The 27,327-nt window shown below is 40.5% G+C and overlaps 1 protein-coding gene across 9 annotated transcripts in view; it reads left to right on the plus strand.

Annotated features, from left to right (window-relative positions):
* The window catches only part of AGRN (agrin), a 658,449-nt gene that overhangs the window by 239,437 nt on the left and 391,685 nt on the right, over nt 1-27,327 (plus strand). For 2 of the 9 annotated variants that reach the window (XM_073603059.1, XM_073603060.1), the window contains exon 1: nt 26,915-27,327. This exon is cut by the window's right edge and continues 555 nt beyond it. The exons of the other annotated variants lie outside the window; for them this stretch is intronic. The gene's annotated coding sequence lies outside the window, so the exon portion shown is untranslated. Of the gene's footprint in view, nt 1-26,914 lie in introns of those variants that run through there. 9 annotated transcript variants of the gene reach the window in all.

Consider the following 27,327-nt stretch of genomic DNA (forward strand, 5'->3'; position numbering starts at 1 on the left):
TTCAACATCATCTGGCAGACTTCAGTTTTCTATTAGTAATCAGCCAGTCATGGGCTCTGAATTGCTTCAATGAAAGTTAAAGGCTGCTTGGCCCTGTATTACAGATTGTTTAGTTTTTCTAAAATCAGAGGCTAATTTTCATTTGACTTTCTTGCAGCAAAATTGCAGAGCACAGCAGAGCCACTAAGGGGCACTCTCATTATTATAATGTTCATTCAGAAAGAAAAGGGCTTCCTCTTTTGACCGTGAATTTTTGCTACCAAATGTATTTTACTCTTTAATGTTTTTTTTATTCTCAATTTTTTTTCCGTTCAGAGTTATTTCCTTCCGTGTTAAGAATTTTGGTCTCCCTAGATGTTTTTACAGAACTATAACAAGACTATAACTTTAACCTAAATGTACATACTTCATAGCATATTAAAGCGGAACTTCACTGAACAACTGAAGTTCCTATCTTCCTTCTCCTCCCTCCCTCCTCTGCCAATAATGAAAACATTTTTTTCTTTTTTTGGGTAGTGGGTTCCTACAGTATTTCTGGCTGGTACCCGCTCCCCCTTCTGTTGGAATCGCCTAGGCTATCCCAGCGGAAGTTCGCCCCCCATCCATCTTTGCCTGCAACCTCCTGGGACATGTCACGGGTCCCAGAAAGTTGCGTGACTCACACATGCGCAGTGGAGTCACAGCCGTTTTCCCACAGCAAAACATGCTGGTGTCAGGGACATGAAGACCAGCGAAGAACTGGTCCAGGTGAGGACAGCGCTGGATCCCTCCCTGGACTGGTAAGTATCTTTTTATTAAAAGTTGGCAGCTACAGTATTTTGAATCTTATTTTATTTTTTAACCACTTCACCCCCGGAAGAATTTACCCCCTTCCTGACCAGAGCACTTTGTGCGATTTGGCACTGCGACACTTTAACTGACTATTGCGCGGTCGTGCGACGTGGCTCCCAAACAAAATTGATGTCCTTTTTTTCCCACAAATAGAGCTTTCTTTTGGTGGTATTTGATCACCTCTGCGGTTTTTATTTTTTGCGCTATAAACAAAAAATAGCGACAATTTTGAAAAAAACGCATTTTTTTTACATTTTGCTAAAATAAATATGCCCAAAAAATATAAAAAAAATCAGTTTAGGCCGATACGTATTCCTCTACATATTTTTGGTAAAAAAAAACGCAATAAGAGTTTATTGATTGGTTTGCACAAAAGTTATAGCGTCTACAAAATAGGGGATAGTTTTATGGCATTTTTATTGATAGTTCTTTTTTTACTTGTAATGGCAGCGATCTGCGATTTTTATCGTGACTGCGACATTATGGCGGACACATCGGACAATCACACATCGATCAATGCTAAAAAATTGCATTGATTACTGTAAAAATGTCACTGGCAGTGAAGGGGTTAACCACTAGGTGGCGCTGTAGGGGTTAAGTGTGTCTTAGGGAGTGATTCTAACTGGGGGGGGGGGGGGGGCTGTGTGGTACATTACACTGATCACCGCTCCCGATCACAGGGAGCAGAGATCAGTGACAGCGTCACTAGGCAGAATGGGGAGATGCTTGTTTACATCCCCGCGGACATCGGGTCTGCGGGACCCGCAATCGCTGTCACGGAGCTCCTGACGGGCGTGCGTGCGAGCCACCTCTTAAAGGGCAACGTATAGGTACGTTAATCTGCAAGTACATGCCCTTCTGCCACGGTATATCTGCGTGAGGTGGTTGGGAAGCGGTTAAAGAGCCTGAAGAACCTCTTTAATACAATGTTTTTTGTGTGTGTCTTTACCAATATGAGTAACAAATCGATGCATTAAGTGGACAGAGCAAGCTCTTCTTCCATCTCCCTGTTATAGAAAATCAATTTAGTATATGGTCCCTAGATAGGCGATTTATCAGATTTTTAACTTCTAAGAGCAAGAACTCTTATCCAGATGGCCAAGAAGAGGTTTTCTCAACGTTCTAACATGGAGGAACCCTTAGAATAACTTTTATTATATTTACAATTCACAGTTCCTTAGTGTGATGGTCATTTGAAAGAATTTTCCTTACATTTGTGGTCATTGTGAAGAATCCCCCCTTCCAAATATCTAAAAAGATTATTGCTGTCAGTGGTTACTCATCTCAGAGAGTGAAATTGCTCATTGTTCAGGGAACCTCTAGCAACCTTCGGAGGAACCTTAGTTGAGAAAGGCTGCTGTTCTAATGTTCTAGTTTGATGAGCGAAACGAACTTTTACCAAAATAAAATCCATTCTGACAGTTTTACTTTGTTGGACAAATACAGTAAAGCCGTCCATAGACGGAGAGATTTTCTTTCCTGCAATTGCTCGATTCCCCCATCAACACAGTCAGAAGCCATTGTGTTCTCCACTGTGTTCTCCTGGCAGGGAGGTGGGGACAACCATCGCCGCCAGGAGAACACAGTGATTACTGCTAGCGGCTATAATAGCCACTAGCAATAATTGCATGTAAAATCCGATAGGCTGGTTGTTTTTCGCCTGCCCATACATGGTTCAAATCTCAGCCGGTCCCTGCTGAACCAGCCGAGATTCGAACCATCCAAGTGTTGAAATGCATACCTTGTGGAAGAAAGTGGCACTTCCATTAACATCAGATAATCTCTGTTGAAAATGAAAATCAAGGTTATCAGTGGTTGTTCCTGCCTTTCAGAAAAGATCATGTGACCAAGGGTGTAGGCTGGAATAGGAACACTATTTTCACTAGGTAAGGTAAGGCCGGCCATACTCGAATTCCTGCTCAGCCGTCCAAGATTTGAACCGTTAATGGGCATGCTGAATGTACCAAGTTGATCGATCGATCAACTTGGGTACAACCAGCCTGCCGGATTCTCTTACGATTATCACTAGCGGCTGCTATAGCTGCTAGCAATAATCACTGTCTTCTGTCTTCTCCCAGCAGGGATGGCTCCCCCTGGACAAGACAATCGCTGATTCCCCTGTCAGCACTGTCTGCGTTGATGGGGAAATCGTGCACATTTCTTTCCTGCAATCCGTGGTTGCAGGAAAGAGATTCGCACTGTTTATGGCCTGCCTAAATATTTCAGCCATTCTAGTATTTTTTTTTTTATATATCCTTCAACGATTGTTACCAGATCTGTTGTGTTAACATTTAAGTTGTAAGGGTTTGTTATGTTAGGCTTCAATATGAATAACAGACTGTTAGGAGAGGGTGTTTTTGAAATCCGAAAACAGTCTTCGTCATTTATTATTTGTAGATGACAATTATGACTGTCTGAGACAAGAAACTGCCTGCAGATATCACTTTACACTCCCTTTATATAAATTGTCTTTACATTACCAGAGGTTTTCAGTTATGTCATAAGTGAGAAAATTTCACTGACACTTTTTTTTTTTTCCAAAGGAAATAAGTCTTCTTTATGGGTTGAGGTTATATCATTAGAACAATTTAGTTAATATAAAATTGTCACAGTCGCAATAAGTCTTGCTTCATACAACAATTGATCCAATTACATCTGCTGGGTTGCTATGGTATCCAAGTTTTATTGCTGGCACTGGGTGTTCTTGTGTTATAGGGTTTGTTTCTTATAGTAGCTGTGTTTGTCCTATACACGTTTGTTTTGTTAATTATTTTTAAACTGTGTTGGCGCCAGTGACACATTGAAGACCTTTGGCCTTATACATCACAAAGTGTTTCTTCTACCTTTCTTTGAAACATTCTCTTTCCAAATAATTGACCTAATCCCTTTTAGCTGTTGCGATCTTCGGACTCAAAATTAACATTGTTTACTCAGTGCTCTGTCCCCATTGGACCTTTGAACAGTTTGTAGTTTCACGTCCTGGATTAAAGCGTTTGTTAACCCAAAAAAATAAAATAAAGATCCTGTTCCCTTAAAGCATGTTATACAGCACAGTGCTTGTGCTGTGTCATTTGGACCCCCGTATCACCTGAAATACCTAGCTAATCCTATAGATAAATGAATCCGCGCTTAGGGCAATGTGAGGGCTGCTGCCTATCTCTAATTAGTACCCCTAAGGGTCTAATTGCATAAGTGGATAAGTGGTATGAGAATGAGAACGGCGCTGCCCTCTCCGTTGCTAGATAATGGGTACTGGCGTCAAAAGTTACAAACAAGTTTTATATAGCTAAAATATATGTAAACTTTATGTAAACTTCACCATCAACTATCATAATGGGATCCCCAAGCAAGAAAAGCCCATATAATCGGGCAAAACCAAAATACTCAAAACACCAGTGATTAATAAATAAAGCTGTTAAATAAAATATATGTCCCCCCAGTGAATAAGGATAACTGCCACAGTAAATTGTGTAATAAATCGGTGAAAAACTGACTAATATGGTGCACAATGCTGTAATTTACGAGTGAAAAAATATATGAGTGAAAAAATATAAATTGTCCCCAAAGTTCAAAAGTATTGGGACAAACTGGCGCCCAAAAAATTGTTTAAATAATAAAAATTAAATGTGCATTATGGTGTCATTGTAATAACCGTGTTGACCTTTCCGTAAATGTGTAAAAAATAATGGGTGAGGTGGTGATTAGTCCCAATATTCAAAAGTATTGGGACAATATGGCGCTTGTAATTCTAAAGATATTTTCTAAGTGTAAAACAAAATCAAAATCAGATCAAACACTCCCTGTGCATTAAATACAATAAATTAAGAACATATAACTGTATAAATATAGAGATGACATGCATAAAAGCAAATTCCAGTTAATCTTGCTTGAGCCAGGTGATGGTTAACTGCTAGAAGATATTTTATATAGTCCACAAAATGGGTGTTGTAAACAAATATGAGAACAAAGTTCAAATGTGAAAGTTGATTATTTCACCCTATCGGGCTCACCACAGTGACTTCTGTGCGTTTAGTTCAGATGGTGACTTGAAGTGCTCACCCCCCAGTGCTACCCTACCCACCAGAGATAACCACCCCTGCAGGGGTACCGAGCGACAGAGTAGGTGCCCAAGGTCAGGTGATGATGACTCCAGTGATGCTGCCGTTCCTCTGCTCAATGCGGTCCCTACGGCTGTTCCACGGGGGATATGTGCTTTTTATGTAACCTTGCTACTCCATCAGTATACCACCTTAAGCTGTTATACTCTCCAGAGATGCAGAGAAAAGAGAAACACAAAAAGGGGCTTCCTTCGTGAAGTAAGTCAAGCTCATTTATTGCACGTATCAAAGAGTCCAAAAGTACAAAAAAAAATCCACAAAATAAGTATAATCGGCAAGGCTATGTGCAGGGATGGGAGCGGCACCAGGCTGCGAGCGTGCGTCCCACCGTGCGTTCCAGCCAACACTTCTGGGTATGACGTGTGAGCGTGACTCCGCCTTACGCGTTTCGTCATAGGACGTTTTCAAAGACCGTGATTTTTGCCTGAATTCGCACCTGGACTGTACCCAAAAACACACAGGACCCTTTTGGAATTTGCACCGTGGCCGGCCTGGACATGTGTGAACCAGCTCCAACTCCAACTCCATTGAGAGCCAGTCACACTCGCACATATGTGAACCCAGCCTTAAGGCCTTAGTCACACATATTCTAACATACATGTCAGGTAAGTATGGGTTAAAAGCTACAACAATTTATTTTACTTACATTAAAAACTCCTGTGCACTGTATACAGGGCTGGTGTGATGTGCAGATAACAAGCAGCAATCTCAGTGGACTGGAGGACAGCCACAAGGCACAGGTACAAACCCGCCACAGGGAAGGAAAAACACTGATGGTGTCTCAGGCTTTCACACATGCCATTGTCAGGAGACCAAAGGCGGAAAGCAAATGGGGGTGGCCAACAACGCGTTTCTGATGCTCCATCTTCTTCTTCAAGCAAGCTGCCTCACGGTAAAGGAAGGCATTTTAGCTGTCAGGCTAGCGCTCTATGGGCCAGTCAGAGACTTGAATAGCTGAAGCCAGCTGCATGATTGTGGTCCACACCGAAAACAACTCTTGACAGGCAGCGATCGGCCTATCAGCATATACGGACAGTGTAAGGGGAAACCTAAGAAGTTGCTCAAAGGGGAGAGCATTCGTGTCCCTGACTGGCCCATAGAGAGCTAGCCTGACAGTTGAAATGTCTTCCTTTCCCAATGGGGTGGGGCTTGACTGATGAAAAAGGTGGGGGCCTCGGGAATGCGTTGCGGCCTGCCCCCTTTTGCTTGTCTGCCTTTGGTCTCCTGACAGCGGCGCGTGTGAGAGCTTGAGATGCTGCCGTTGTTTTTTCTTACGCGGCGGGTCCGTGCTTGTGCCTAGCGGCTGTCTTCCAGTCCACCGAGATTGCTGCATGTTGTCTGCACATCACACCAGTCCTGTATACAACACGCAGGAGTTTTTAATGTAAATGGAGCTGAAATAAATTGTTGTTGCTTTTAACCCACACTTACCTGGCGCCCTTTCTACTGTTTCTGTTTGCTTATGAGGGATTTCCAGACCCTGTTGAGAAGCTGCTGATGACTGTATGTGTCCTTTTCACCCACCTGTGAACTGTTCATCTTGCCATCCTACCTTTACAACCTTTTCAGCCTAAATATGTACTTTATGACTTTTTTTTATTATTTAGTTCATTTGTATGTCAGTGGGGCGCTGACACACTTGTAGTTCTATAGTTTGTGTAATTTCTTTGTTCTAAGATGCATGTGATATACATTTATATAAGCTTATAGGGTAATTTTAATAAAATATAAATGCGTATAATTATTTTCTGGCCCTTTTCACATTGGTGTTCCAGCAGTTTGATCCATGATTCATGATTACAAAGATCAAAAATGGGCTACAAAGTATCGTGAATGTAAGCAGACATGGATCCCCTGCTGAGATGGAAGGGAGGGCACCAAACTGAAAGGGGTCTAAATCATGGGTGCTCAACCTGTGGCCCTCCAGCTGTTGCGACACTACCAAGTCCCATCATGCCTCTGCCTTTGGGTGTCATGCTTGTTTAACTGACAGCCTTGCCTCATGGGACTTGTAGTTCCGCAACACCTGGGGGCCACAGGTTGGGCATCCATGGCCTAAATGATATAATGTACTCTTTGCATTTACTTGCGTTCAGGTGCAATCAGTTTAAGTGCATTTTGAAAAAATAGAAATTCGTGCTTCCAGGGGCTCTGAATGCATCTTAATGTATGTACATTTCACCCATAAGTAGGGATGCACCGACACCATTTTTTTTACGAGTACAAGTACCGATACTTTTTTTTAGTACTCGCCGATACCGATTACCGATACCTACTGCAACTGTTTTGGTTTCACTTCAGCTGTCAGCAATGGTACAAAGCATTGAAAGGTTATTTATAAATGAAATAGATTTTTTTTTTAATTTGGAGCTTTTTTCAATGTGAAATGTGTAAATATATGTTATTATATTATATGTGTAAAAATATTCACCAACAAAGCAAACAAAAAAAAAGTTTTCATTGTTTATCATTTATAAAATAGACATGAACAAAAAAAAAAACAGCAGGAAAATAATAATTAAATGGAGGAGAATAGGGAGTTAATTAAGGCTGATGAGTAAATTAGGGGTTAATAAGGGGTTAAACGGAGGAACAGTTGTTCATCCCTTTGATCTGCAGATGAAGAAACAGAAAGATACAAAAAGAAACAATGGGGGTTATTTACTAAAGGAAAATCCACTTTGCACTGCAAGTGCACTTGGAAGTAAAGTTGCTGTAGATCCAAAGGGGGACATGCAAGGAGAATAAAAAAAAGCATTTTAACTTGCACATTATTGGATGATAAAATCAGCAGAGCTTCCCCTCATTTCAGATCTACCCCTTAGATTTAGAGTGACTGCACTTCCAAGTGCACCTGCAGTGCAAAGTGGATTTGCCTTTCGTAAATAACCCCCACTGTTTCTTTTAATTTTAGTGTTTCAGCAGCTGAGCAATGTTGTTAATAAACATTGCCGGCTGCTTTTTTTTTTTTTTTTGACAGCTCCAATTACCGGACTTCTTTAACACTGGGGAGACCCACTGACAGCTCAAAGAACCGAGCCTGAAAGTATCGGTTTCAGGTATCGGTGCATTTGCACAAGTACCGATAATTGTGCAAATATTCAGTATCGGCGCAACCCTACCCATAAGGCTTATGTCCATTTTGCATATAAATGTAAGAATAACACCATATTTCCTAGATCAATTTTTCCAGTGTTTAAATAAAACAAACACAGTAGCCCCTATGTAAATGAAGCCTAAAATGTATTTCATTTTTATTTGTGCCCTTTGATTGTCACGACTCAACCTTTTGTGTGGCAATAAAAAAATTCTTTGCATTCTCCAAGTGTTAGGAGTGCAATAGTAGAAATGTTTTGGTTGCATAAAGCCTCTTGCACATGATCCTGAGTAAAAAAAAAAAAAAATGTCAGGTTTATTACAGATCTTATGCATACATGCGCGCATAAATGTGTAAATGTACATAGGCATATAATTCTTCTCCATCTCCTTCTCAGCTGCCAGTGTTTTCATATATATATGAATGCCCTCATATATACTTTTTCATATACGCGTATATGCATAAATTATTGCTCTGAAACCTAAAATTGCTGTTTTTTTCCCAACGACCTAGAACAACATTATGAATTTTTTTGCACCTGTGTACACTGTCCCATGTACAACAATGTACTTTTGCTCAGATCAGTAAAAAAAAAAAAAACATGGCTACATATACAGCATTTTTTTCAAACGTGTACAAGAGGCCTTAGTATTCACCCAAGTCCATACTTCTGTCCATACTTAGCTTAACCATTAAAGTCATGAATCCTTTGGTGTAATTCATTCCTAGCTGTGCACATCTGGATCTTGCAGTTTTTGCTCTTCTTCATTGAATGGGATGTTGGTGAACAGCAATGTTCACATTTTGCCAGATTTCTGGGCTCTCAGAGGACCAATATTGGCCATACAGGTTCTTGGTTTTAAACAACTCCAGTGCAGCTTTGGCTGTATGTTTAGAGTGCGACAATTTGGGGGTTTTTTAGCTCACATGTAGCGCTCACCAGTGAGTTTAGTCCACAACAGATATGCTGTTTCAGGGCTTGTGGGTCCAATTTTATTGAAAACAGGAACAAAACATTCACAATAATCTGCTTCCCTCACAAGGGTGTTTTCCACCATCAATACAAATTTAACAATATTCAGCCATCTGGCTTTCTTTAACAGCCCTGCTGCTCAGGTCTCATGCCTTGGTCCTCCTGACCACCTAACACAATATCCTAGTGCTCGTGCACAAACGCTGTACCTCTGTCAGCTCTCTGTCTCTTTCCTGCTGCTCCATCTCTTAGGCTCGGACCTCTGCCTATCCTGTCCCAGACAGCACTGTACAGACATGCATACCTCTCTGGCTGCTCTCTTGCAACCACACATGGACTCCTTGGGAGGGTGCAGCCCTGAACAATGGTCAGGTCTTAGATTATAAGGGCTATGAACACCCGCATGCTCAGCCCTCTGGTTACTGGCAAGACTCGGATCCTAGGTTGGAGAACTTTTGTCACTTTCTCCTACATTTTTACTGTGGCAGGGCCTGGCACTGCCACCAGGGTTATTGGGCAGCTGGAAGGTGAATCTCCACTCCAGTAGAGAAATTCTTAGTGCTCCAACTGAATGTTTATAAAAAATCTGCCACTGAATCTTTTATAGCACAATTAAAGGTATCATTTTATAAAGGGGAAAAATGTCCAGTAAATGGCATGTACGAAAAGCTGAATTGGCTGCTTTAATAAGTTGGAGCTCTCCATAGTGCTGAAGCTGTGTTTTTACATAGCAGCAGCACTGCTGGACAATGTTTAATGTTGAAATATTTTTAAGTAACCCAAATAGAAATGAAGTACACTAAATAAAATCTCATTTGCAGTGTTGTTCCTGTGCCTTGCAAGTTGTAGTATATAGTCTCATGTTTTTCATACCTGAAAGTACTGGGTATTTCTCCTTGCTCCTGGTGGCCAAATGGATCAGTTAGGTTAGAGAGTCAAAGGAAGATGAATGTATTTATTGGCGTATAACACTCACTTTTTCACCCTGAAAATCGGGTGCAAATAGTGCGTGCGTGTTATACGCCGATACTGCAATTTGGGCTCCCTAGGAGGGAACAGGGAGGGGTCGGGACGAGAGCGAGAATCTCCTGTTTACTCAGCGCCCTCTCTAATAGTAAGTCCCGTCTCCTGGGCCAGCATTGGACCAGTGTTCTGTCTATCATAGAACTTTGTATTAAAGAGGCAGCCGAGTAAACAGGAGATTCTCGCTGTATGTAATCTGACGGCGCTCGCCCCACTCCCCTCCCTGTCCCCTCCGAGTCAGCAGTAATCTGAGCTGAGGCTGCAGATGGGCATTGATCAGGCTGCATTCATGGCAAAGGTGAGGCTGCATATGGGCATTGGTCAAGTTGCAATGATCGGCAATTGTGAGGCTGAAGATGGGCATTGATCAAGCTGCATTGATTGGCGATTGTGAAGCTGCAGATGGCAATGGTGAGGCTGCATTGATGGGCAATGGTGAGGCTGCATTGATGGGCAATGGTGAGGCTGCATTGATGGGCACTGTTTTGCTTCAAAGTTCTTTATTTAAAATTTAAGTTCTTTTCCTGAAACTTCCCTCCTAAAATGAAGGTGCGTGTTATACGCCTGTGCATGTTACATGCCGATAAATACGGTATTTAAAGCTTGTGAGGGGGGCAGCCTATTTAACCTGTTGCTTTGCATGGGCAAAGCTTAGGTAAACTTTAGGTGTTCAAACTCTGATGAAATAGTAACTTCCAGTGATCAGATTCCAACAATCGTATCTTTCTTTGCAGGAAGAATTGGTCCTTCAGTGCTGTGGATACCAGTACAGGAGAGGGAGGAGTATTTGCCCCATTCACCTAATGGTGGGATCAGCACATTTCAGATAATCCTCTTTCCAGTGGATCTAGTGTTTACCCGCTGAGATCATCTCATGCCCGGCCACAGCTCATGCAGGCCTCTCGATGACATGACATTAGGCCCGCCCCTCCTCCTGTTCTTCAAATGCTATGCCTTCTAGAGTATGTAATGTACATATCCCAGGAGACATAGTGGGCAGTGTGCGTGTCATTCGCCTAAGGCAAGTGACATGCATGGGGAGGTGGGGTGGACTTTCAATAAAAATAAGACATAAACAACAAAAAAAAAAAGCCCTATTCCTGCAGAGGAAGGGAGGTGGGGTGGAGAGGCGGGATCTTCCTCGTGAGGGTGCAGGTCCACTTTAGGGTGTTCATTGTAAAGCCTAGGGGTTAAATGTACAGGGATAGTCATTGTAAAAGGGATGATAAGGTAAGGCATCCTCCAGTGATGATAGCTACTCTATCGGAATTCTGGGGAGGTTCCATTCTTGTGTACTACATAATAGTCAAGTGTGCATAGGTACATATACTTGCATAGAGTATTAATATCTTGCATAGAGTAGAGATAGCATTGTCCATTTTTACATTTCAGAGCTAGGAGTAGCTAGCCATGGTAGCACATACTTGGAGATGGGAGTAGGGATGTGAATATATGCAGCTAGGAGTAAAGATATCTTTATAGGCAAGGAGTACATAGTGCTGGGAGTACTGAAGTTCCCACCCACGATGAGTACTTGGAGAGGGGATGCAAGTATATAGAGCTAGGAGTGGAGAGATTGCTAAGTTGCATGGGAGTACACAGAGCTGGGTGTAAGAAAGCTATCCACCACCATTACATGAATTTGGACAGGACTATAAATGCTCACACTACTTTAAATTGAGAGTATAGATTGTAACTGATTACAGGCAGTGTACCCTGTAATTCAATAAGGCAATACCTATCCTCACTTCCAAAATTGCACTTACCTCTATAGGTATTATATAGATAATTATTGATTATAAACAGGAACAAGGACAATTATTGTTTATAAACAGGAGCAAGGACAGCTGCAAAGAATTTATGCAACAAGAGCAGCTATCTACTGTAGGTACAAAGAGAGTTGCCTATGGGCAGCACAATTCTGTATCTTGGCTTTTCATGTATTAGAAACTACCAATTCCAGCCAACCTACCGTAAGACTTGTAGCTCTGTAAAAAGTCATACCTATAGAATGCAGACGCTTAACAGAATGTGTCCTCGTCCCTGGGGACTAGCCGAGTGACCAGTGCTCATGTTGATCTGCATTCTCAGTATAGTTCATGTGATGTCAGGTGTCCCCTGAATTGTGGGGAAGTGGGTCAAATTTATATTTCTCGATGCAAGTAAAGTGGAGGAAGGTGGAAACATGCGACTAACATTAGGAATTATTTGTCACTGCTCAGAGTTTATGTATATATGTACGAGAGGGAAAATTCCCCCTTACCATGGTACGTTGTCGGGTAATAAATGTTATTCACTTAACATCCATTCTGCTAGATTTTTCAATCCCTTTAAGATTCCTTCTTTTATGATGTAAAGGATTTTGGCAAAAGTTATAAAGGTCTGACAGCTGATCAGCAGCTCCTGTATGACTTGATTCCCTGAGATTTGTTCCCCACTTGAAAATCGGAAAAGACTTAACCCTTTGCAAGACTCAGCTTAGCAGCAGCACAGTGTGTGTCCCTTGGCGCAAGGTTTTGATCTTATGTATTGCAGTAAAGGCAGCTATTAACCTCGATCCAGCAGGCTGACCGGGTAGAATATATATATATATATATATATATATATATATATATATATATATATATATATGGGAAGTGGGTATTGCTTTTGCCTCTCAGGAACTGAATGAAGCAGCGCTACCATTGACTCCATTAATAAGAGAGTCTGGGGTTGTTCATCAGGATCTGTTTATGTGTATGTATGTAATGAGTGACATGTCACTGTATGCACACAGCATTTAACAAACACGTAGGTGTTCACATGTATGGGGGAGAACTGTGTAGACATCCAGCTGAAAGTGCTTTGCATAAATATGTAAACACATGACAATAAAAGACACGCGTAATCATTTGGGTTGCTCATGTTAAAAAAAAAAAAACAAAACAAAGAAGATTTCTAACACCTTGAATGGCCTGTTTGATGTATTTGAATTTTTGTCTTTTTCTTTTTTATTTAATAGATGCTAATAAATATACATGTATAATTACATTTGCCTTGGTTGTTTTCTCTTCTGGAGACCCTTACTTGACCCATAAATTCAGCAATCTTTTACAAAATCAAACTTTTTAAACAAAGAAGCTTTTGATCATGGATGTTTGATTTAAAAAAAGAGCGAAACATGGAGAATTGAACACTTGAAAACGCCTAGCAGAGATCCCTATAATGAGGTAGTCTGCTATTTTCAGAGAACCTCTGTACTTTTGTACTGAACAGCAGACCTGTTCTGAACAGGTTCAGATTTTCACAGCATAACTTTAAACATTTGCAACGTAAAAGTGTGCTTAATAATACCTGATATGTTATAGGGGATACTTAGAAATGTTAATTGTGCCTAAGCAGTACCTTACCCTAAAATATACCTTTTTATCTTGAATCCCACCTGAAAAATATCAGTGTACTTCCTTGTAGATGACCGTGTCTAGGTGCTCCTGTGCCTATAGACGCATAGGTGTATATCTGCAGTGTTGGATTTATGGCAATGCTGCCTCCAATTCTCATGACATTTGGAGTAAAATTTGGTAACGTGCTGCTCACTGTTGTCCTTGCTGGAAGCTCTGACGTGAGGAAGCAAAGCCCTGCTTCTACCAAGATGACCACCGCCATACAGAGATACAGTGTAGAACAAGACGTGGTTGCAGAGAGACCACAGGCAATACTAGTCCTTCCCCCTCTGCTTACATTTTTGGACACAGCTTTCAGAATTCAGTTCCTTTTTAAAGCTGCTCTCCAAGCAAAAACCTTAAAAATCATTAAATGTACTCCTAGTATAGGTGGCAAAAATATTCCTTTATATTTGGTTCTTAAAATTCTCTGTACACGAAGAGCCAGAGGGAGAGGGAGAGCCAGGACTGTGAGCCAGAGTTCTTTTGCAGAATGCTCTGAGTCTCAGAGTTGAAAGTATATTTCAGTCAAAGTTGAAAATGAAGCTCTGAAGTGCAGACAAGTAGTGCAGCCTACCTGGTCAGTACTACAGTTTTTCATCCCAGCATTTTTGTAGTGCACCAGTCATGTACAGACCCTTTTGTCAGTAGTTTGGTGACCAGGAAACACCTGCTTTTAATGCATGACATCTAATCTCAAGTATGCATTTGTGTAGAACTATTGCTGCTGTCTCTCACATACAGAAATTCTTGATGTAAAATAGCCAGTGTTAAGAAGCTTCTCACGGCTAACGATCAGATTCAAGAAATCTGAGGGATATGGTAGAACACAGCAAAGGCTTCAGGAACTACACTCCCATTCACCCTGTTGTGAGCTGTGTGCAATCTGGTTTCCGTAAATGGCACATAATTCAGATTAAATGAGAAGTATAGGCATAGGAAAAAAAACAAAACATATATACCCACCTTCATCCTGCAGCAGTTGTCCCTCACCAAGCCCTGATCACATGACTGCTGATTGCTCAACTCTCAGTCTGGTGCAAGTGGAGAGAAGTGGTTGTCAGTCACTGTTCTCAGCTCTGCTCCTGCAGTGTTCAGTGGGGAAAGGGGCAGTCATGGCTAAGAGTCGGAGTACCTGTCAATCTGGCAGCCGGGTGAATCCCGACAACATTGTCTGGATCCTTCCGAAGCCCAACACGACTCTGCCCCGTCAGTTGATAGTGGGCCTTATTAGCTTACTAGTTGATTTCACTTATCAGGAATTATTGTTCAGCGCAAATGCTTGATACAATCAAATTAAAGTGTCAAACCCTAAATTTTAGAACCCCTAACAAAGCTTGCTTATGTGTGGTTATAAGGTTAACACAGAGCTCTCAAACTGACCCTTATTTGGAACCAATGCTCTTTGTCCATCTTTCCTCCTCTGCTGTCCCTCATTTGGTGCAGTTATGTGTATGTACTATTTAACTGCCAAAAGTTCTGTATACTGCACCAAATATCCCATACAACCTCTATATGTTGCAATTCTTTTTTGGAAAAGTCAGTGTAAAGTGTATTCTTCTTCCTCCATGTAACTGGGGCTATGACAGGGGCATACTTTGAGCTGAAAGGAGTTCCTCTTTCTCATCTCAGAAAGTTGAGAAGGTATGATCACCCCATCAGTCTGCTGCTACTTCTTCATTGTTCAATTTGCTATCTTAGCATGGGGACGCAATCAAAGAAGCAGAACTTCCATACCATCAGATAGAAGATTACTATGTTAAAGCCCAACCCTTCCCCTTACCACCCCCCAGCCTCGGAGCCTCCCTGCATTTATTATTTTCTAATTATTTTTGCAATACTTACTGGCCCTCAGTGTCACAGGGAATGTTGCTAAGTTGATTATGTTAATGCCTTTCTTGGCATCCTTGTACTTTGAGTGCAGGGTGCCGAAGTGACACCCCACCGCAAGGGGACAGGCCCATGACACAAGGAAGTGGGTTGCCAGAAAAGTGGTGGCATCTTGTGGTGGAAGGTACTTGCTATGGGGAACAGCTCAGGAGTGAAGGTGAGTATTGCAGTCAGAGCTGATTTATATATTTACAGTGGTTAGGGCATTCATTCAAAAAGTTTTGAAACTAGTGTTGGGCTTTAATACATATACAAATCAAGATCCTGGGATTGATGTTTTGGTTTTGAAGTATCACTTAAAGTTGCCGTTGCGTCATTCCAAATTATGGAACGGTGTGCTTTTAGGCCTCTTGTACACTGCTGCTGGTAAATGGACGTTTAGGAGCTGTTGGACATTTTTTTAGCTGCCCCTGAACTCTCCTCTATGTTATCTTATCAGTACATGTACACAGGTTCGTTTATAGTCGTTTCTAGGCAGTTGAGTTTAGAAGCTTTTTTGGAACGCAAAAAAATGGATTCAGACGAATGGTCAGAGGCATTTAAAACGCCAAATGCATGTAACAGCTTGTAAACACTCATAATCGCTTTAACTCGCGTTTAGCAGCATTTCGTTTACAGACGTTTTCTATACTTTTTTTTTTCTCGTTTTTTTCATTCTAAACATTCTAGATGTTTTTTTGCAAACACTTCTAGACTTTTTTTTTACAAACGCTTCTAAACGCGGCATTTAAATGCGGCTAAACGTCAGTTTTTAGACGCCGGTTTCTAGCTGTCGCATTAAATCGTTCAGGAGAAGTTGAACAATATCCCGTGTACATGAAGCCTTATACACAGCACAAGACTTCAAGCAGCCTGTAATATCATTACAATCTACAATATTATAGGGAGTATTAATATATATATTATGCATTTTTGCGCCTAATGAACACTTCCCAGCAGGTGTAGCACTATCATTCATAGGAGTTTATACTTACATGAAATCCCTTTTGTATAATAGCCATAAATACTGATCTGCTGCACCCGCTAAAAATACAAATTGCCTGTAAACAGAATATAAAATGTTCTGTTCCATATCTTTAGTGGTCCAGCAGTGTTAGCTACAAATCCCATTATCCTGCCTGGGAGTAATGGGATATTTTAATTTGTTCGGAACGCCAGAATGACAGGACCTGTCATTCCCCGACACATACAGTTACGTGTGTATATAAACTGGAAGTTTGACAGCTTTTGAGTGATTTTGAGATTAAAATGAGATTTCCAGTAGGTTCATTGTTGCCAGCTATACCCCGTGTCTCCTTACCATAATAGAAGGAAGTGCAAATCCTGAGTAAGCAGCGGGGAGTTTGCTTGGAGTCCTTTCACACTATAACAACCTCCCCCACTCGCAGCATTAACTCCACTGGTGACAGTGAAGTGTATCACACTTTGAAACGCACAGTTTTCACAGAGGCTGCCTGATAATGAAAGGGTGGCTGGTACAGAATGTTGCAAGAGTCATGCACATAGATAGCGGGTAATGAGCTCCATTGTGTGCCTGTATGTATTCCAACTCTTGCTCAAACCCCCAACATGCGGAGGATTGTGATTTTTGTATAAAAGGCAGACTCTGGGTTTGTCTGGGATGAATATATTATAGAGCAGAGATTGGCCTCTGTTAAGGTGATTGTACACTTATCTCTGCCATTTAATTGTGCGTTTTATGTTCAGGAATATCAGATGAAGAGGAAGGAACTTGTATCTTACTAATAATGGGGCTATATCGGGTTTTATTTCTCTTCATTATATGTTATGTTTGCATCAAAGTGGTTTGTAGAGCTTTGTGAGTCCAGAACACAACACAAATTGAATGTTCAGCCCCCCCCCCATTTTTTTTTTTTTTGATGGTATTGATTGTGGCTAAGGCTGTGTTCACACTATTACAAATTGGATGCGAGTTCTCTCTGCATCCAATTCGCATGTCAGGAGATTGTGACCAGCTCTTTTTTTGTTTATGGCGCAAAAAAATAAAAGCCGCAGAGGTGATCAAATACCACCAAAAGAAAGCTCTATTTGTGGGGAAAAAAGGACATCAATTTATTTTGGGTACAGCGTCGCACGACTGCGTAATTGTCTGTTAAAGTAAGGCAGTGCCGTATCGCAAAAAAAATGGCCTGGTCAGGAAGGGGGTAAAACCTTCCAGGGCTGAAGTGGTTAAAATACACCTATGATAAAGATTATAGACCCTTCATTTCTTTGTAAGTGGGCAAACTTACAAAATCTACAGGGGATCGAACAATTATTTTTCTCACTGTACCTCCAGTGGATTACAAAGGACTCGGATTAAGGTACATTGAATGGACTTTAGCTGACTGTAGCACAGGGGCAGTGCTTGCAAGATTGCTTTCATATATTGATTGAGATTACTTTTCAACCAGACCTTGCCCTGGTCAGTGTACCTAGTGATCAATTTTGGAAGACTGGCATATCAATTTCACAATATATGCAACACATTTTTTGGCATAATGCATTCAGGAAGCATCTGATTTCGAGCTGAGACTTGCTGTGGTGTGTATGAATGACAATAGGGAGTTCACCTGGCATGCTCTGTACAGTCAGGGGGCTATTTACGAAAGGCAAATCCATTTTGCACTACAAGTGCAAACTATAAGTGCAAAGTGCACTTGAAATTGCACTGAAAATGCACTTGTAAGTGCAGTCGCTCTAAATCTAAGGGGTAGATCGGAAATGAGGGGAAGCTCTGCTGATTTTATTATCCAATCATGTGCAAGCTAAAATGCTGTTTTTCATTTTCCTTGCATGTCCCACTCGGATCTACAGCGACTGCACTTCCAAGTGCACTTTCAGTGCAATTTCAGGTGTACTTTGCACTTGTAGTTTGCACTTGAAGTAAAAAGTGGATTTGCCTTTAGTAAATTACCCCCATTGTGTCCCCTTATGCATGTATTGCTATCTTTATAAACATATCCAGTAATAGTATTGTGATTAAAAGGATAGATTTACATTTGGGCATCGGCATCTTCAGTTGTTTTTTCCCACAGGTTTTGTGCATTTCTACATGTGATTGTCGCATATTTTCAGGCTTGAGCGTTTGTGTTTAGGCCAATGCAAAGCTAGTTACTAGGTGAAGGAGACAATAGTTTGGAGCACATTACATGTGGTGTTAATGGCACCCTTGTTGAAGTCTATTGGAGTCAGAAATGCACAATCATGCCTGAAAGAACCTTTTGTAGTTTTTCTGAGTGAAGCAACATTTCATCAGATACTAAGGCCGGCCATAGACAGATCGAAAAATTGCTCGATTTCCCCCATCAGCATAGTCAGTGTTGATGGGGGAATCCCACCAGCAGAGCCATTATGTTCTCTTGCCGGCAGAACACAGTGATTATTACTAGTGGCTAGGGCTGCAACTAACGATTATTGTCATAATCGATTAGTTGGCCGATTATTGTTTCGATTAATCGATTAATCGGTTAATAACCTTAAAAATAGTGTGGTGTATAATTTAGTTAATATGTAAAGTTTTAAAAAAAGGCAATTTATTCTTAAATATCTCTATGCAGGGGGGAATATAAATAACCAACTATATGGTTAGGGAGCAAAATATCTAATCCACTCTGAGAATAACAGACAGAAGAGATATTCTGTACATACTATTAGAGGAGATATACTGTATATACTATTAGAGGAGAGATATACTGTATATACTATTAGAGGAGAGATATACTGTATATACTATTAGAGGAGATATGCTGTATATACTATTAGAGGAGATATACTGTATATACTATTAGAGGAGATATGCTGTATATACTATTAGAGGAGATATACTGTATATACTATTAGAGGAGATATACTGTATATACTATTAAAGGGTGAATCTGGTAAATATCATCAGACTCAGAGATCTATTTTTTATTTAACAAACAATGTCTTCCCCGACAAATGACAAAAAATGTCATTTTAAGAACGTTCGTTCGATTTTCTATTTGTTAGTGGGGTCAAAATCGAATTGTCAAAGGATCTGCGGAAAAAGGTAGTTGAACTGTAAAAAAAACAGGAAAGGGATATAAAAAGATATCTAAGGAATTGAGAATGCCAATCAGCAGTGTTCAAACTCTAATCAAGAAATGGAAAATGAGGGGTTCTGTTGAAACCAAACCACGGTCAGGTAGACCAACTAAATTTATTTATTTAATTTATTTACAGTAGAGATTATTTGCTGTTTTTATACTATAAAGAGCTCATTTTAGTTTTTTTTAACCCCATTAGGTTACTGGCCGATTAATCGATTATGAAAATAGTAATCGATTAATTTCATAATCGATTAGTTGCCGATTAATCGATTAGTTGTTTCAGCCCTACTAGTGGCAATAACAGCCACTAGCAATAATCCCATGTAAAATCCAACAGCCTGATTGTACCCAAGTTGATTCAATCGATCCACTTGGGTACATTTAGCCTGTCGATACATCTCAGCTGGTTCCTGCAGGAACCTCTGAACCTGCTGAACCAGCTAGGATTTGACCCGTCAATGGCCGGCTTAACAGTGACATCAGAATACCATGGAAATCTAAGTAGTGAGCATTGAAGCGCTTCTGGAAACACACTTTAAATCACTCAGGTGCAAATGGGGACTTAAACTTCTCCTTCTATGTTTCTATGAGGAGGTGAGTTGCCATCTAGATAAAGGAAGGCCCGTAGACGTGGTGTATCTGGATTTTGCAAAAGCATTTGACACAGTTCCCCATAAACGTTTACTGTACAAAATAAGGTGCGTTGGCATGGACCATAGGGTGAGTACATGGATTGACAACTGGCTACAAGGGCGAGTTCATAGGGTGGTGATAAATGGGGAGTACTCAGAATGGTCAGGGGTGGGTAGTGGGGTCCCACAGGCATCTGTCCTGGGACCAATCCTATTTAATTTATTCATAAACGACCTGGAGGATGGGGTAAACAGTTCAATCTCTGTATTTGCAGATGATACTAAGCTAAGCAGGGCAATAACTTCTCCGCAGGATGTAGAAACCTTGCAAGTAGATCTGAACAAATTAATGGGGTGGGCAACTACATGGCAAATGAAGTTTAATGTGGTAAAAATGTAAAATAATGCATTTGGGTGGCAAAAATATGAATGCAATCTATACACTGGGGGGAGAACCTCTGAGGGAATTAAGGATGGAAAAGGACCTGGGGGTCCTAGTAGATGATAGGCTCAGCAATGGCATGCAATGCCAAGTTGCTGCTACCAAAGCAAACAGAATATTGGCATGCATTAAAAAGAGGATTAACTCAAGAGATAAAGCGGTAATTCTCCCGCTCTACAAGACTCTGGTCCGGCCGCACCTGGAGTATGCTGTCCAGTTCTGGGCACCAGTCCTCAGGAAGGATGTGCTGGAAATGGAGCGAGTACAGAGAAGGGCAACAAAGCTAATAAAGGGTCTGGAGGATATTAGTTATGAGGAAAGGTTGCGAGCACTGAACTTATTCTCTCTGGAGAAGAGACGCTTGAGAGGGGATATGATTTCAATTTACAAATACCATACTGGTGACCCCACAATAGGGATAAGACTTTTCCTCGAAAGGGAGTTTAATAAGACACGTGGCCACTCATTCAAATTAGAAGAAAAGAGGTTTAACCTTAAACTATGTAGAGGGTTCTTTACTGTAATAGCGGCAAGGATGTGGAATTCCCTTCTACAGGCGGTGGTCTCAGCGAGGAGCATTGGTGGTTTCAAGAAACTATTAGATAAGCACCTGAACGACCGCAACATACAGGGATATACAATGTAATACTGACATATAATCACACACATAGGTTGGACTTGATGGACTTGTATCTTTTTTCAACCTCACCTACTATGTAACTATGTAAACTTGTAGAGTTGTGCAGTACATTATATCATCAAATTATATTTCCATATCATTGGTAGGACGACCTTCTTGTCTCCCAGGAAACTTCTTGTGCCAAAGCTATTCTCAATACATGAACATAGAAAAAGTGTATGCACCTTGGTAAAATGAGAGATTCTTCTGGGATCTCGGCATTAACCCAAAAAACAGGCATTGGTGGAGAATCAGAACCCAGCATGCCAGATCATTTCATCCAGATTTGCCAAAGTAAATGGTAATGTAATAAGCTGATCTGTGTGTCAAATGAATGATGTGTTTTTAAATATATCCATTCACCATTTGAATAGATCATTGTAACTCTCTAGTGAAGTATATAATTATATGTCATGAATCGACATATTGCATTACTAATAAAACATCTTAAAACTAATGAATTGGTCTTAAAGCCTGCAGTACACAGTGAGGGGGTTTGGTTGTGAATACTTCTCTATGATCCATCTTTTGCACACTTATACTTACAGAAGTGTCACAGTTATTTTTGGATTACACATCATACATCTTCCCCAGACACCTTTTTAGGGCACTTTTAAGTGGTATTAACCCCCCAAAACACAAATGTTATATTGTGGCCTTCCATCCCCTAAAGTGATACTAAATACACACTGTTTCATTTACATTATCCCTTCTATTTCTGTATATGGATGATGGCACTTTTTCCTACTCAATATACAGCTGTCACATGACCCTGATCTTTCCCAGCCTGTCTGCAGAAAAACATAAGCAGGAGGAGCGTTTAGTCCTCTGCTGCCGGTCACATGTAAAAAACAAAAAACAAAAAAAAACCAAAAACAGCCTTTGGAATACAGAATAAAAAAATAATATCAATAAACTGTTTTAAATTGTCATACAAATATATATTTGAAATCAACTCTTTATTATTTTTTTGGCAATAACATGGTGTGGGGGCGGATTTTTGCAAGTCACAGGCTGTGTCACACCCCTCCAGCCTGTGTCTTAGAATTAGAGGGAGGTGAAGCCTCCATTAATCTACATATAATATCCCACCCCATTGTGTTTGGAGGAGGCAGGGAGTGGGTTGTCATTTACCACTGTGTATACACTTACATGTGTGACACTATAGTCACATGGGCTGCTCAGATGTGATACTCAGCATACAAGCTCTCTGAAAACTAAACATGTACAGAGCTTCCAGCACTGCTCTGCAAAATCCCTAGCTGAATTGGGGACATGGACAGGAGGGGGAGATAGAGAAAAGCAGGATCATCCAGGTTTTTTTTTTTACAAAATACAGAAAATGAACTTAAGTGAGTATGAACAGCATGTAATGCAGCATTTATTGATAGTTTTTATGATGTGGGTTTAGTGACCCTTAAAATGTGGTGGTTATGTTAGTTTTATTTCTGTTTTGTTTTTTATTTTTACCCGGTGATCCAACCAGTTACATACTTCCTGTCCTAGGGTGTCTCCACTCCACTAGAGGGGCGATGAAGACACCTTTGGACAGCAGTATTGTCAAGGTTAGTGTTAGATACACTTGCAGATTAAAATGGACTTGCCTAACAAATTAAAGCCAAACTCCAGCGAACACTTTATTAGCAGTTACAGCAATAGTTTTGTTTTCCTTTCGGGTTAAAGAAACATTAATGAATAAAAGCTGATTATTCCAAGCACCTCTGCCAGTGTTAAATGATTTGTCTCAACCCTTTGACTGCCTCTTTTGCTGGACAGCTTGGTCTGTTAAAGGAAGTTGAAAAATAATGGACTCGCAGGTCAGATCATCAGGTGAAAATAAAGAAATAAAAATAGCAAAAAAAAATCTAATACAGCCGCCCCATCTTAGATGGGGTGACTGCATTTCTGTTTCTCCTAATCATTTTTTTTTTCAATCCACCAATCAGATGATACATCTTGAATCCTAAACTATATTGCTCCATCACCTCAGCTAGATCTGATTTGAAAGGAATAAAAATGCAATCTGGTAATCTATATACTGTATTTGCCAGAATCTATAGACTATAGACAAATTGCACTTACTGATCGAATGGTTCACTTCAATATTTCAAACTGATGGATGAATCAATTTTCCAAGCAATTTACTTAGATAAATTTGATTGATTTCTATCATCCAGTGCATGTGTGCAAAACAATTGGACAAGTAGTGAGTTCATATTATTGGGTAAATGTGGAGCGTGTCTTTGTTGTCTGAAGAAAGAACTGTCCATTTTTATTGTTTTTCTTCCAGTATGTGATCTGGTCACCATGGACAACACATACACACTTTTTAGACCATTGTATACCTGCTTTATATGTATGGCCCAATGTGTTGAGCTCAGTCCAAAAAATATTTCTACATTTTGAATTGGCAGGTAGATTATTACATATTGGAAACACAAATGCGTCAGTCAGTTGTATACCCTGTTTCCCCGAAAATAAGACCTAGCGTGATTGTCGGTGATGGCTGCAATATAAGCCCTACCCCCCAAATAAGCCCTACCCTGAAAATAAGACCTACAAGGACTTTAACTAGGGCTTATTTGGGGGGTAGGGCTTATATTGCAGCCATCACCGACAATCACGCTAGGTCTTATTTTAGGGGAAACAGGATAAGTAATGACATTTTTGGGTTTGACCAATTGGTTGTTTGCTCCAGATATTCTGGCGGATTTGGCTGGATAATTTTTGGTAAGTTGACCTGCTTCCAATCTAGTAACATTGGGCCCAAATTCAAAATACATAACACCACTAATTTGCTAAAGGAGTTAAGAATCGTCACTAAAAAGATTCACATTAATTATCCATTTAAGTGCAGATTAAACAGGTATTTCTTTTTCACATAATTGGATAATTACATTAAACCACCTCAGCTCCTTTAATAAATCAGCCCCTATATGCCATTATTCTGTATATTTAGTCCTGTACCTAATTACAAGTCTTAAGCTGGGTACACGCGGGCTGAATGTCGGGAGACATTTGCCGGTTAAAAAAAATGGCCGACATTTGACCCATGTGTATGTAGGACGAGCATGCTGGAAAACCAGCTGCCCACGGACTCCCGATCAGTGCTCCAAGCCAATGGCGGAGAGCGCTGATCAGAGTGTTCTGGCGGCGGGGCCATCCCCCTGTCAGAACACAACAGCTCAGCGGGGGGATCACTGTACTAATGTCAGTTTTTTTCCGTGCAACCCAGAGAAAAAACTGTTGGTGTGTACCAGGCTTTAGCTGGAGCCTAAATGGTCATTAAAAGAGAAGTCTGTCTTTGGGGTGTAACATGAAACATTGTCGCAGTCTGCAGCCCCGCCCCAAACAGCCCCTCCTTACAGAAACCTGGGGTTGATTTCCTCTTAGGAAATTCTAATGCCGCGTACACACAGCCGGACTTCCCGACAGAAAAAAGTCTGATGGGAGCTTTCGGTCGGACATTCCGACCGTGTGTATGCCCCATTGGACTTTTTCTGTCGGCATTTCCGACGGACTCAGATATAGAACATGTTCCAAATCTTTTCGTTGGAAATGCCCACGAAGTTTAGCCCGTTGGCAAGTCCGGCTATGTGTACGCGGCATTAACGGGGCACAAATGTAGTGATGCCACTGCACATGTAGTCAATTTATACTTCCTCCAGCACTGTACCTGAAGGTCCATACCAAGGATCTGTGGCTGAAGAAATAGTCGGCACAAGCCTGTGCATTGCACCTGTGATCCACTAATCGTGGTTGCATTGCTTTGCAACCTCCAATGCAATAAAATTAAAAAAATACACATTTTTTTTTTATTAATCAATGTGGGCGTATTTATTATGTATGTATATGTGTGTCTGTGTGTTAGTGTTTATATATATATATATATATATATATATATATATATATATAATATTACAGAAGGTTGAAAAAGCCTTTAAGTTCTACAACTTTCCAATTTAAATTTTCTTTCATATCATGTGCTTGGTGATACAGTTGGTTTAACCATATTTGTGGTTGTATTTTGAGAGCTGGCATGTAGGAAGGATTATATAGTAACTTATATATAATTATGCAGTAACTTATACACACACACTATATTATATATATATATATATATATATATATATATATATATATATATATATATATATATATAAATAATATAGTGTGTATATTATAATATGTATAATATATATATATTATCTCCTGTATAATAATTAAAAAAAAAAAATATATATATGTATATATATATATATATATATATATATATATATATATATATATATGTATGTATGTATGTATATATATATATATATATATATATATATATATATATATGTGTATATATATATATATATATATATATATATATATATATATATATATATATATATATACAATTAACTCATATTTAGCTGATAGTAACAAGGCCAGGTAAATAAGGAAAAACAAAAATCTCTGAAACACATCAGATGAGGAAAAACTTTCAGTATATGCCAAAGAATAAAATTGTAGGCTCTGTCATTAAATAATTCATACTATATGGATAATTATAACATTTTGCCTATGGGGATAAAGTTCTTTCTGCCCTGAAGGAGTGTTGGGTCCATGGTGGTTGCAGTTAGAGGTTGGTTTTATATTTAAGAGCTGTGTATGTGTTAGTACAGGCATCTCAGTTGATAGGCTGGTGGAGTTTTCACATGTCATTCCGGAGAGCTTGCTACATTTGCATGGTTCACAGAGGGAGATAGATCTATTGCTGAAGCACGTTGTGTGAGTAAGAGAAAGCATTGGAGAGGCGATGCCCCCCCCGCCCCTGTCACATAACAGCTCAGCCCCCTCCCCTTCTTTGCCTTTGTATGCACATACAGGGACCCTGAGGAGGCTGCGATGAGAATTCCCTAAAGCATTTATTCTTTGTCTAGTGCTCAGGCTGTCTCTTTATCTCCATCTTCCACAGTCTTTCCACCTAGTAAGAGAGAAAGACGTAGCTCTGTCCAGCAAAGGTTAAACTCCCAAACCAACAGGAGTCCCCTAACACGCTCAGCGCTGGAGGGAGGCAAATGTAGATCTGTCAGACTTCAGGGATCTGGCCACTTTCCATATTTGTGCACTTTGCTGGCAGCTTAAGAACGACTTAAGAATCCTGCAATCCTTTATGGATACGGAGAATAGGGTCAGTTTCGAAAGTCCCTAGAAGCTGTCCTTTTCTGGAAGGAAGGCAAGTGGATTACCAGTGGGCTATTGTCATGAAGAAGAGTCCGCAAGCACAGTGCTAAAGGAGGAAGACTGCAGGTGAGAGCCTATTTACCTACAGAGAAACTTGCCTGTGTATTCACGTCACACTGCTGTCCTGGGCTTCTGTTTAGCTGCAAGCGCTGGTCTTCTATCACACATGCCTCCAATGAGACTCTAGGTATCTGGCAGCCCTCCCCCCACAGGCTATTGCCCCTCGCCCCTTTCTCTCTTAATTTTCAGTGCCTGCCTGGCTGATGAATGGGTGAGCGTTCTTTTGCAAGGACCATCGTTTGATGAGCCCCGGGAGCCTGAACTCTTCTGTTTTTTTTTTCCTCTTCTTCGTCTTCCCCCGTAGGCAGAATTGTGTGGTGGTTGTTAAGCCGCCTGAGAAGACCACTGAAGAACGCAGTGACGAAACTGTATGCTGGTGTTAAAAGAAGTGAGGGTGACACTTGGAGAGGGGGGGAGAGGGGGTGGGCGGCTCTGCCTATATCGGAGAGGACGCAAACGGGGGGAGTGAAATAAAGTGGCAGTATATTTCATCGGAAGACGGGTGCCACTTCTCTATTGCTGAGAAAATGGAGTGTCTGCGAGTCCGTTAGAAACAAAGCAGAAGTGATGGAAAGGAACTTTCACCTAACAAAAAGAAAGGGACTTTTTAATCCCTTAATGAGGCTGAGCACACAAAGTTTAAGCCTTAATGTCGTAATGCTATGATATTCCAGCAGTAGGTGGAAATCTCACTGTCTTGTCACAGAGTGCAACACTAAGGTAAATTCTGACACCTCGGCTTCTTCTGTTACATCTTTCAGCGGATTTTTGTTTTCTATTCAGCAGGAGTTTGTATTTATACCTGTGATGCAAGATTGCAGAACTTCAAGAAGGATTTTAAACTCTTTAAAT

This window comes from Aquarana catesbeiana, linkage group LG10 (genome assembly GCF_042186555.1).
Source record: "Aquarana catesbeiana isolate 2022-GZ linkage group LG10, ASM4218655v1, whole genome shotgun sequence".
NCBI lineage: Eukaryota > Metazoa > Chordata > Amphibia > Anura > Ranidae > Aquarana > Aquarana catesbeiana.